General features: G+C 47.8%; 1 protein-coding gene across 2 annotated transcripts in view; it reads left to right on the top strand.

The window, feature by feature from the left end:
• Nucleotides 1-12169, top strand: part of sptbn5 (spectrin, beta, non-erythrocytic 5) — a 321773-nt gene that overhangs the window by 276352 nt on the left and 33252 nt on the right. The gene's annotated exons all lie outside the window — the stretch shown is intronic.

The raw sequence follows: 12169 nt of genomic DNA, 5'->3' as shown, positions 1-12169 counted from the left end.
GTGAGTGGGTCTGGTGTCAGTGTCAGTTCAGTCCCTGATAGTGAATAGGTCTGGGTGTGAGTGCCAGTTCAGTCCCTGATAGTGAGTGGGACTGAGTGTGAGTGTCAGTTCAGTCCCCATAGTGAATAGGTCTGAGTGTGAGTGTCAGTTCAGTCCCTGATAGTGAATAGGACTGATTGTGAATGTCAGTTCAGTCCCTAATAGTGAATAGATCTCAGTGAGTGTCAGTTCAGTCCCTGATAGTGAGTAGGTCTGGGTGTGAGTGTCAGTTCATTCCCTCATAGTGAATAGGTCTGAGTGTGAGTGTCAGTTCTGTCTTTGACAGTGAATCGGTCTGGCTGTGAGTGTCAGTTCAGTGCCTGATAGTGAATAGGTCTGGGTGTGAGTGTCAGTTCAGTCCCTGATAGTGAATAGGTCTGGATGTGAGTGTCAGTTCAGTCCCTGATAGTGAATAGGTCTGAGTGTGAGTGTCAATTCGGTCCCTGATAGTGAATCGGTCTGGATGTGTGTCAGTTCAGTCCCTGATAGTGAATAGGTCTGAGTGTGAGTGTCATTTCAGTCCCTGATAGTGAATAGGTCTGGGTGTGAGTGTCAATTCAGTCCCTGATAATGGTGGGTCTGGTGTGTGTGTCAGTTCAGTCCCTGATAGTGAATAGGTCTGGATGTGAGTGTCAGTTCAGTCCCTGATAGTGAATAGGTCTGAGTGTGAGTGTCAATTCGGTCCCTGATAGTGAATCGGTCTGGATGTGAGTGTCAGTTCACTCCCTGATAGTGAATAGGTCTGAGTGTGAGTGTCAGTTCAGTCCCTGATAGTGAATAGGTCTGAGTGTGAGTGTCAGTTCAGTCCCTTGATAGTGAATAGGTCTGAGTGTGAGTGTCAGTTCAGTCCCTGATAGTGAGTGGGTCTGGTGTGTGTGTCAGATCATCCCAGATAGTGAATAGGACTGGGTGTGAGTGTCAGTTCAGTCCCTGATAGTGAGTGGGTCTGGTGTCAGTGTCAGTTCAGTCCCTGATAGTGAATGGGTCTGAGTGTGAGTGTCAGTTCAGTCCCTGATCGTGAATAGGTCTGGGTGTGAGTGTCAGTTCATTCCCTGATAGTGAATAGGTCTGGTGTGAGTGTCAGTTGAGTCCCTGATAGTGAATAGGTCTGGGTGTGAGTGCCAGTTCAGTCCCTGATAGTGAGTGGGACTGAGTGTGAGTGTCAGTTCAGTCCCCATAGTGAATAGGTCTGAGTGTGAGTGTCAGTTCAGTCCCTGATAGTGAATAGGACTGATTGTGAATGTCAGTTCAGTCCCTAATAGTGAATAGATCTCAGTGAGTGTCAGTTCAGTCCCTGATAGTGAGTAGATCTGGGTGTGAGTGTCAGTTCGTTCCCTCATAGTGAATAGGTCTGAGTGTGAGTGTCAGTTCTGTCTTTGACAGTGAATCGGTCTGGCTGTGAGTGTCAGTTCAGTGCCTGATAGTGAATAGGTCTGGTCTGAGTGTCAGTTCAGTCCCTGATAGTGAATAGGTCTGGGTGTGAGTGTCAGTTCAGTGCCTGATAGTGAGTAGGTCTGGGTGTGAGTGTCAGTTCAGTCCCTAATACTGAGTAGGTCTGGGTGTGAGTGTCAGTTCGTTCCCTCACAGTGAATAGGTCTGAGTGTGAGTGTCAGTTCTGTCTTTGATAGTGAATCGGTCTGGCTGTGAGTGTCAGTTCAGTGCCTGATAGTGAGTGGGTCTGAGTGTGAGTGTCAGTTCATTCCCTGATACTGAATAGGTCTGAGTGTGAGTGTCAGTTCAGTCTCTGATAGTGAATAGGTTTGGTGTGTGAGTGTCAGTTCAGTCCCTGATAGTGAATAGGTCTGAGTGTGAGTGTCAGTTCATTCCCTGATCGTGAATAGGTCTGGTGTGAGTGTCAGTTCAGTCCCTGATAGTGAATAGGTCTGGGTGTGAGTGTCAGATCATTCCCTGATAGTGAATAGGTCTGGTGTGAGTGTCAGTTGAGTACCTGATAGTGAATAGGTCTGGGTGTGAGTGCCATTTCAGTCCCTGATAGTGAGTGGGACTGAGTGTGAGTGTCAGTTCAGTCCCCATAGTGAATAGGTCTGAGTGTGAGTGTCAGTTCAGTCCCTGATAGTGAATAGGACTGAGTGTGAATGTCAGTTCAGTCCCTAATAGTGAATAGATCTCAGTGAGTGTCAGTTCAGTCCCTGATAGTGAGTAGGTCTGGGTGTGAGTGTCAGTTCGTTCCCTCATAGTGAATAGGTCTGAGTGTGAGTGTCAGTTCTGTCTTTGATAGTGAATCGGTCTGGCTGTGAGTGTCAGTTCAGTGCCTGATCGTGAATAGGTCTGGTCTGAGTGTCAGTTCAGTCCCTGATAGTGAATAGGTCTGGGTGTGAGTGTCAGTTCAGTGCCTGATAGTGAGTAGGTCTGGGTGTGAGTGTCAGTTCAGTCCCTAATACTGAGTAGGTCTGGGTGTGAGTGTCAGTTCGTTCCCTCACAGTGAATAGGTCTGAGTGTGAGTGTCAGTTCAGTCTCTGATAGTGAATAGGTTTGGTGTGTGAGTGTCAGTTCAGTCCCTGATAGTGAATCGGTCTGAGTGTGAGTGTCAGTTCAGTCTCTGATAGTGAATAGGTTTGGTGTGTGAGTGTCAGTTCAGTCCCTGATTGTGAGTGGGTCTGGTGTCAGTGTCAGTTCAGTCCCTGATAGTGAATGGGTCTGAGTGTGAGTGTCAGTTCAGTCCCTGATAGTGAATGGGTCTGAGTGTGAGTGTCAGTTCAGTCCCTGATAGTGAATAGGTCTGGGTGTGAGTGTCAGATCAGTCCCTGATAGTGAATAGGTCTGGTGTGAGTGTCGGTTCAGTCCCTGTAAGTGAATAGGTCTGGATGTGAGTGTCATTTCAGTCCCTGATAGTGAATAGGTCTGGGTGTGAGTGTCAATTCAGTCCCTGATAATGATGGGTCTGGTGTGAGTGCCAGTTCAGTCCATGATAGTGAATAGGTCTGAGTGTGAGTGTCAATTCGGTCCCTGATAGTGAATAGGTCTGGTGTGAGTGTCAGTTCAGTCCCTGATAGTGAATAGGTCTGGATGTGAGTGTCAGTTCAGTCCCTGATAGTGAATAGGTCTGAGTGTGAGTGTCAATTCGGTCCCTGATAGTGAATAGGTCTGGATGTGAGTGTCAGTTCAGTCCCTGATAGTGAATAGGTCTGAGTGTGAGTGTCAGTTCAGTCCCTGATAATGAATAGGTCTGAGTGTGAGTGTCAGTTCAGTCCCTGATAGTGAATAGGTCTGGGTGTGAGTCTCAGTTCATTGCCTGCAAGTGAATAGGTCTGGGTGTGAGTGTCCGTTCATTCCCTTATAGTGAAAATGTCTGGATGTGAGTTTCAGTTCATTCCCTTATAGTGAATAGGTCTGGGTGTGAGTGTCAGTTCAGTCCCTGATAGTGAGTGGGTCTAAGTGTGAGTGTCAGTTCATTCCCTGATCGTGTGGGTCTTAGTGTGAGTGGCAGTTCATTCCCCGATAGGGAATAGGTCTGAGTGTGAGTGTCAGTTCAGTCCCGAATAGTGAATAGATCTGAGTGTGAGTGTCAGTTCAGTCCCTGATAGTGAGTGGGTCTGGTGTGTGTGTCAGTTCATCCCAGATAGTGAATAGGACTGGGTGTGAGTGTTAGTTCAGTCCCTGATAGTGAGTGGGTCTGGTGTCAGTGTCAGTTCAGTCCCTGATAGTGAATGGGTCTGGTGTCAGTGTCAGTTCAGTCCCTGATAGTGAATGGGTCTGAGTGTGAATGTCAGTTCAGTCCCTGATAGTGAATAGGTCTGGGTGTGAGTGTCAGTTCATTCCCTGATCGTGAATAGGTCAGGTGTGAGTGTCAGTTGAGTCCCTGATAGTGAATAGGTCTGGGTGTGAGTGTCAGTTCAGTCCCTGATAGTGAGTGGGACTGAGTGTGAGTGTCAGTTCAGTCCCCATAGTGAATAGGTCTGAGTGAGTGTCAGTTCAGTCCCTGATAGTGAATGGGTCTGAGTGTGAGTGTCAGTTCAGTCTCTGATAGTGAATAGGTCTGGGTGTGAGTGTCAGTTCAGTCCCTGATTGTGAGTGGGTCTGGTGTCAGTGTCAGTTCAGTCCCTGATAGTGAATGGGTCTGAGTGTGAGTGTCAGTTCAGTCCCTGATAGTGAATAGGTCTGGGTGTGAGTGTCAGTTCATTCCCTGATCGTGAATAGGTCAGGTGTGAGTGTCAGTTGAGTCCCTGATAGTGAATAGGTCTGGGTGTGAGTGTCAGTTCAGTCCCTGATAGTGAGTGGGACTGAGTGTGAGTGTCAGTTCAGTCCCCATAGTGAATAGGTCTGAGTGAGTGTCAGTTCAGTCCCTGATAGTGAATAGGACTGAGTGTGAGTGTCAGTTCAGTCTCCAATAGTGAATAGATCTCAGTGAGTGTCAGTTCAGTCCCTGATAGTGAGTAGGTCTGGGTGTGAGTGTCAGTTCGTTCCCTCATAGTGAATAGGTCTGAGTGTGAGTGTCAGTTCTGTCTTTGATCGTGAATCGGTCTGGCTGTGAGTGTCAGTTCAGTGCCTGATAGTGAATAGGTCTGGTCTGAGTGTCAGTTCAGTCCCTGATAGTGAATAGGTCTGGGTGTGAGTGTCAGATCAGTCCCTAATACTGAGTAGGTCTGGGTGTGAGTGTCAGTTCGTTCCCTAAAAGTGAATAGGTCTGAGTGTGAGTGTCAGTTCTGTCTTTGATAGTGAATCGGTCTGGCTGTGAGTGTCAGTTCAGTGCCTGATAGTGAATAGGTCTGGGTGTGAGTGTCAGTTCATTTCCTGATAGTGAATAGGTCTGGTGTGAGTGTCAGTTGAGTCCCTGATAGTGAATAGGTCTGGATGTGAGTGTCAGTTCATTCCCTGATAGTGAGTGGGTCTGAGTGTGAGTGTCAGTTCATTCCCTGATAATGAATAGGTCTGGTGTGAGTGTCAGATCACTCCCTGATAGTGAGTAGGTCTGGGTGTGAGTGTCAGTTCGTTCCCTAATAGTGAATAGGTCTGAGTGTGAGTGTCAGTTCTTTCTTAGATAGTGATGGGTCTGGTGTGAGTGTCAGTTCAGTCCCCATAGTGAATAGGTCTGAGTGTGAGTGTCAGTTCAGTCCCTGATAGTGAATAGGACTGAGTGCGAGAGTTCATTCCCTGATAGTGAGTGGGTCTGGTGTGAGTGTCAGTTCAGTCCCTGATAGTGAATAGGTCTGGTGTGAGTGTCAGTTCAGTCCCTGATCGTGAATAGGTCTGAGTGTGAGTATCAGTTCAGTGTCTGATAGTGAGTGGGTCTGGTGTCAGTGTCAGTTCAGTCCCTGATAGTGAGTGGGTCTGGTGTGTGTGTCAGTTCAGTCCCTGATAGTGAATAGGTCTGAGTGTGACTGTCAGTTCAGTCCCTGATAGTGAATAGGTCTGACTGTGAGTGTCAGTTCTTTCTTCGATAGTGATGGGTCTGGTATGAGTGTCAGTTCAGTCCCTGATAGTGAATAGGTCTGAGTGTGAGTGTCAGTTCAGTCCCTGATAATGAGTGGGTCTGAGTGAGTGTCAGTGCAGTCCATGAGAGTGAATAGGTCTGAATGTGAGTGTCAGTTCAGTCCCTGATAGTGAGTGGGTCTGAGTGTGAGTGTCAGTTCAGTCTCTGATAGTGAATAGGTTTGGTGTGAGTGTCAGTTCAGTCCCTGATAGTGAATGGGTCTGAGTGTGAGTGTCAGTTCAGTCTCTGATAGTGAATAGGTCTGGGTGTGAGTGTCAGTTCATTCCCTGACAGTGAATAGGTCTGGTGTGAGTGTCAGTTGAGTCCCTGATAGTGAATAGGACGATGTGAGTGTCAGTTCAGTTCCTGATAGTGAGTGGGTCTGGTGTCAGTGTCAGTTCAGTCCCTGATAGTGAATGGGTCTGAGTGTGAGTGTCAGTTCAAGCCCTGATAGTGAATCGGTCTGGGTGTGAGTGTCAGTTCATTCCCCGATAGTGAGTAGGTCTGGTGTGAGTGTCAGTTCAGTCCCCATAGTGAATAGGTCTGAGTGTGAGTGTCAGTTCAGTCCCTGATAGTGAATAGGACTGAGTGTGAGTGTCTGTTCTGTCCCTAATAGTGAATAGATCTCAGTGAGTGTCAGTTCAGTCCCTGATAATGAATAGGTCTGGATGTGAGTGTCAGTTCAGTCCCTGATAGTGAGTGGGTCTGAGTGTGAGTGTCAGTTCAGTCCCTGCAAGTGAATAGGTCTGGATGTGAGTGTCAGTTCAGTCCCTGATAGTGAGTGGGTCTGACTGTGAGTGTCAGTTCAGTCCCTGATAGTGAATAGGTCTGGGTGTGATGTCAGATCAGTCCCTGATAGTGAATAGGTCTGGTGTGAGTGTCAGTTCAGTCCCTGATCGTGAATAGGTCTGGGTGTGAGTGTCAGTTTGTTCCCTAATAGTGAATAGGTCTGAGTGTGAGTGTCACTTCTTTCTTCGATAGTGATGGGTCTGGTGTGAGTGTCATTTCATTCCCTGATAGTGAATAGGTCTGGTGTGAGTGTCAGTTCAATCCCTGATAGTGAGTGGGTCTGGTGTCAGTGACAGTTCAGTCCCTGATAGTGAATGGGTCTGGGTGTGAGTGTCATTTCTGTCCCTGATAGTGAATAGGTCTGGTGTGAGTGTCAGTTCAGTCCCTGATAGTGAATAGGTCTGGTGTGAGTGTCAGTTCAGTCCCTGATAGTGAATAGGTCTGGGTGTGAGTGTCAGTTCATTCCCTGATACTGAATCGGTCTGGGTGTGAGTGTCAGTTCATTCCCTTATCGTGAATAGATCTGGGAGTGAGTGTCAGTTCATTCCCTTATAGTGAATAGGTCTTGGTGTGAGTGTCAGTTCATTCCCTGACAGTGAATAGGTTTGGTGTGAGTGTCAGTACAGTCCCTGATAGTGAATAGGTCTGGGTGTGAGTGTAAGATCAGTCCCTGATAGTGAGTAGGTCTGGGTGTGAGTGTCATTTCATTCTTCGATAGTGATGGGACTGGTGTGAGTGTCAATTCAGTCCCTGATAGTGAATCGGTCTGGATGTGAGTGACAGTTCAGTCCCTGATAGTGAGTGGGTCTGAGTGTGAGTGTCAGTTCAGTCCCTGATAGTGAATAGGTCTGAGTGTGAGTGTCAGTGCAGTCCCTGATAGTGAATAGGTCTGGGTGTGAGTGTCAATTCAGTCCCTGATAGTGAGTGGGTCTGAGTGTGAGTGTCAGTTCAGTCCCTGATTGTGAATAGGTCTGGGTGTGAGTGTCAGATCAGTCCCTGATAGTGAGTAGGTCTGGGTGTGAGTGTCAGTTTGTTCCCTGATAGTGAGTAGGTCTGAGTGTGAGTGTCAGTTCTTTCTTTGATAGTGATGGGACTGGTGTGAGTGTCAGTTCAGTCCCTGATAGTGCATAGGTCTGGGTGTGAGTGTTAGTTCAGTCCCTGATAGTGAGTGGGTCTGGTGTCAGTGTCAGTTCAGTCCCTGAAAGTGAATGGGTCTGAGTGTGAGTGTCAGTTCAGTCCCTGATAGTGAATAGGTCTGGTGTGAGTGTCAGTTCAGTCCCTGATAGTGAATAGGTCTGGGTGTGATGTCAGATCAGTCCCTGATAGTGAATAGGTCTGGTGTGAGTGTCAGTTCAGTCCCTGATCGTGAATAGGTCTGGGTGTGAGTGTCAGTTCGTTCCCTAATAGTGAATAGGTCTGAGTGTGAGTGTCACTTCTTTCTTCGATAGTGATGGGTCTGGTGTGAGTGTCATTTCATTCCCTGATAGTGAATAGGTCTGGTGTGAGTGTCAGTTCAATCCCTGATAGTGAGTGGGTCTGGTGTCAGTGACAGTTCAGTCCCTGATAGTGAATGGGTCTGGGTGTGAGTGTCATTTCTGTCCCTGATAGTGAATAGGTCTGGTGTGAGTGTCAGTTCAGTCCCTGATAGTGAATAGGTCTGGTGTGAGTGTCAGTTCAGTCCCTGATAGTGAATAGGTCTGAGTGTGAGTGTCACTTCTTTCTTCGATAGTGATGGGTCTGGTGTGAGTGTCATTTCATTCCCTGATAGTGAATAGGTCTGGTGTGAGTGTCAGTTCAGTCCCTGATAGTGAGTGGGTCTGGTGTCAGTGACAGTTCAGTCCCTGATAGTGAATGGGTCTTGGTGTGAGTGTCATTTCTGTCCCTGATAGTGAATAGGTCTGGTGTGAGTGTCAGTTCAGTCCCTGATAGTGAATAGGTCTGGGTGTGAGTGTCAGTTCATTCCCTGATACTGAATCGGTCTGAGTGTGTGTCAGTTCATTCCCTTATAGTGAATAGGTCTTGGTGTGAGTGTCAGTTCATTCCCTGACAGTGAATAGGTTTGGTGTGAGTGTCAGTACAGTCCCTGATAGTGAATAGGTCTGGGTGTGAGTGTAAGATCAGTCCCTGATAGTGAGTAGGTCTGGGTGTGAGTGTCATTTCATTCTTCGATAGTGATGGGACTGGTGTGAGTGTCAATTCAGTCCCTGATAGTGAGTGGGTCTGAGTGTGAGTGTCAGTTCAGTCCCTGATAGTGAGTGGGTCTGAGTGTGAGTGTCAGTTCAGTCCCTGATTGTGAATAGGTCTGGGTGTGAGTGTCAGATCAGTCCCTGATAGTGAGTAGGTCTGGGTGTGAGTGTCAGTTTGTTCCCTGATAGTGAATAGGTCTGAGTGTGAGTGTCAGTTCTTTCTTTGATAGTGATGGGACTGGTGTGAGTGTCAGTTCAGTCCCTGATAGTGCATACGTCTGGGTGTGAGTGTCAGTTCAGTCCCTGATAGTGAGTGGGTCTGGTGTCAGTGTCAGTTCAGTCCCTGAAAGTGAATGGGTCTGAGTGTGAGTGTCAGTTCAGTCCCTGATAGTGAATAGGTCTGGGTGTGAGTGTCAGTTCAGTCACTGATAGTGAATAGGTCTGAGTGTGAGTGTCAGTTCAGTCCCTGATAGTGAATAGGTCTGTGTGTGAGTGTCAGTTCAGTCCCTGATAGTGAATAGGTCTGAGTGTGAGTGTCAGTTCAGTCCCTGATAGTGAATAGGTCTGAGTGTGAGTGTCAGTTCAGTCCCTGCAAGTGAATCGGTCTGGATGTGAGTGACAGTTCAGTCCCTGATAGTGAGTGGGTCTGAGTGTGAGTGTCAGTTCAGTCCCTGATAGTGAGTGGGTCTGAGTGTGAGTGTCAGTTCTCTCCCTGATAGTGAATAGGTCTGGGTGTGAGTGTCAGTTCAGTTCCTGATAGTGAGTGGGTCTGGGTGTGAGTGTCAGTTCAGTCCCTGATAATGAATAGGTCTGAGTGTGAGTGTCAGTTCAGTCCCTGATAGTGAATGGGTCTGAGTGTGAGTGTCAGTTCAGTCCCTGATAGTGAATGGGTCTGAGTGTGAGTGTCACTTCAGTCCCTGATAGTGAATGGTTCTGGTGTGAGTGTCAGTTCAGTCCCTGATAGTGAATAGGTCTGGGTGTGAGTGTCAGTTCGTTCCCTAATAGTGAATGGGTCTGAGTGTGAGTGTCAGTTCAGTCCCTGATAGTGAATCGGTCTGGATGTGAGTGTCAGTTCAGTCCCTGATAGTGAATAGGTCTGAGTGTGAGTGTCAGTTCAGTCCCTGATCGTGAATAGGTCTGAGTGTGAGTGTCAGTTCAGTCCCTGATAGTGAATAGGTCTGAGTGTGAGTGTCAGTTCAGTACCTGCAAGTGAATAGGTCTGGATGTGAGTGTCAGTTCAGTCCCTGATAGTGAGTGGGTCTGAGTGTGAGTGTCAGTTCCGTCCCTGATAGTGAGTGGGTCTGAGTGTGAGTGTCAGTGCAGTCCCTGATAGTGAATAGGTCTGAGTGTGAGTGTCAATTCAGTCCCTGATAGTGAATCGGTCTGGATGTGAGTGTCAGTTCAGTCCCTGATAGTGAATAGGTCTGAGTGTGAGTGTCAATTCAGTCCCTGATAGTGAATCGGTCTGGATGTGAGTGTCAGTTCAGTCCCTGATAGTGAATGGGTCTGAGTGTGAGTGTCAGTTCAGTCCCTGATAGTGAATAGGTCTGAGTGTGAGTGTCAGTTCAGTCCCTGATAGTGAGTGGCTCTGGGTGTGAGTGTCAGTTCAGTTCCTGATAGTGAGTGGGTCTGAGTGTGAGTGTCAGTTCAGTCCCTGATAGTGAATGGGTCTGAGTGTGAGTGTCAGTTCAGTCCCTGATAGTGAATGGGTCTGAGTGTGAGTGTCAGTTCAGTCCCTGATAGTGAATGGGTCTGAGTGTGAGTGTCAGTTCAGTCCCTGATAGTGAATGGGTCTGAGTGTGAGTGTCAGTTCAGTCCCTGATAGTGAATGGGTCTGAGTGTGAGTGTCAGTTCAGTCCCTGATAGTGAATAGGTCTGAGTGTGAGTGTCAGTTCAGTCCCTGATAGTGAATGGGTCTGAGTGTGAGTGTCAGTTCAGTCCCTGATAGTGAATGGGTCTGAGTGTGAGTGTCAGTTCAGTCCCTGATAGTGAATAGGTCTGAGTGTGAGTGTCAGTTCAGTCCCTGATAGTGAGTGGGTCTGGGTGTGAGTGTCAGTTCAGTTCCTGATAGTGAGTGGGTCTGAGTGTGATTGTGACAATTTCCCGCACCCACCAGAATGATCCCCAATTCATTATAATTCCCATGCCTGGTGAAATCTCGCTCGCCATCCTCCCACCCATTCCCTGCAGGCAAGTGACATTCCTGCTCCTCCAGTCCCACAAGGTAACGAAAAACACAATGTAAAAACAGACCTACTTGGATTGGGCCTGGTTTGTGATCTGCCTCCCCTGTGTTCTGCCAGTGAGAGATTCTCTGTTACTTCCTGCTGGGACCACGATCCAGGTGACACCTTTTATAGAGGTCCATGTCAGCCTTGGGCGCCTGTGCTTGTTGTCTGCTCAGTTGCACAGGTTAAAAGGGTGATTGGTTAGCTCCAGGGCAGATAAGTAACTTGGGACATTTTAACAACCCAGTTGGCAGGTTATTAACTGACCAGGTATTAACACTCCCACTGTTTGATTATAATGGAATAAGGTGGCACGTCAGTCAGCGGGGGCTTCAACAGATTAATCCAGCCTGCTGGGGAGTCTGGGGCAGGTCTCGTGCACCAGAACCCTCTCTGAAGCCTCTGGCTGGATGTTGTTGAAAATGTGGTCTGTGGCTCCCCTCAGTGGTGCATTGAGTGACTGCAGCTCCTGGCCTGGCGTTGGTTACACAGCATCTTTCACAATCTCAGAACATCGCAAAGCAATTTACAACCACTGAAGTTCTGTTGAAATGTACTTACTCTTATAATGTTGTAAACGGGGGCAGCCAACTTGTGCACAGCAAGATCCCACAAACGATAATGACCAGATAATCTGTTCTGGTGATGTTGCTTGATGGACAACTGTCCGCCAGGACACCAGGTAGAACTCCCCGCTCATCTTAGAATGGTGTCATGGGATCTTTTACGTCCACCTGAGAGGGGAGTTTAACGTTTCATGCGAAAGACAGAGCATTGCAGCTTCTGTCGTCAGTCTGTGTTGTGCCATCCAACCTCGAGTGAGTCAAGAGGCGGGTAAAGGATCAGCTTGCATTTAGATAGAGTCTTATCCCATCCTTAGCACTGCTGATTTATTGCATTGCGTAGCACAGTCACCATTAATTTGTTGGGCAATATGCGCACAGGAAGATCCCACACAGAGCACTGAAATCGATGACCAGTTTCAGTGTTTTATGGTGTGGGTTGAGAGAGAAATGTTGACCAGGACATGGGGGGAACTCAAATTGTGACACGTGTTCAGTAAACATTGGCCAATACTGGTGGGATAGGCTGGCAGAAACTTTGTTTAAGAAAAAGAACAGCATGTCCGACAGTGCGGCACTCCCTCAGTATGGCACTAGAGTGTCAGCCTGGATCACAGGCTCAAGTCCTGGAGTGGGGCTTGAATCTGCGATCATCTGGAAAGGAGAAATAAACTGGGAAGCCCGTTCCTTGTTACTATCAAGCAGTCTCTAGTGCACAAATGGACGGAGCATCATGTTTGGCTGTGATGCTCTCCATCGTCATCGAGTCTGCCGATGGTCATTAGCAAGTTTCACACATGGAGATTAGCTTCCTTGGCGATGTTAATCTGGGACTGAACTCCCAACAGGAGTCAGGAGAGGAGGGAAGGAAATGGATGGGGATGGGGATTGGAAGTCGGGTGTAGTCTGTTGTTCTGCTTTTCCCAGATGGTG

This window comes from Heterodontus francisci, chromosome 9, assembly GCF_036365525.1.
Source record: "Heterodontus francisci isolate sHetFra1 chromosome 9, sHetFra1.hap1, whole genome shotgun sequence".
In the NCBI taxonomy this organism is placed as follows: domain Eukaryota; kingdom Metazoa; phylum Chordata; class Chondrichthyes; order Heterodontiformes; family Heterodontidae; genus Heterodontus; species Heterodontus francisci.
Note: the sequence above shows the minus strand (reverse complement) of the source record. Positions and strands in the feature narration are given on the sequence as shown.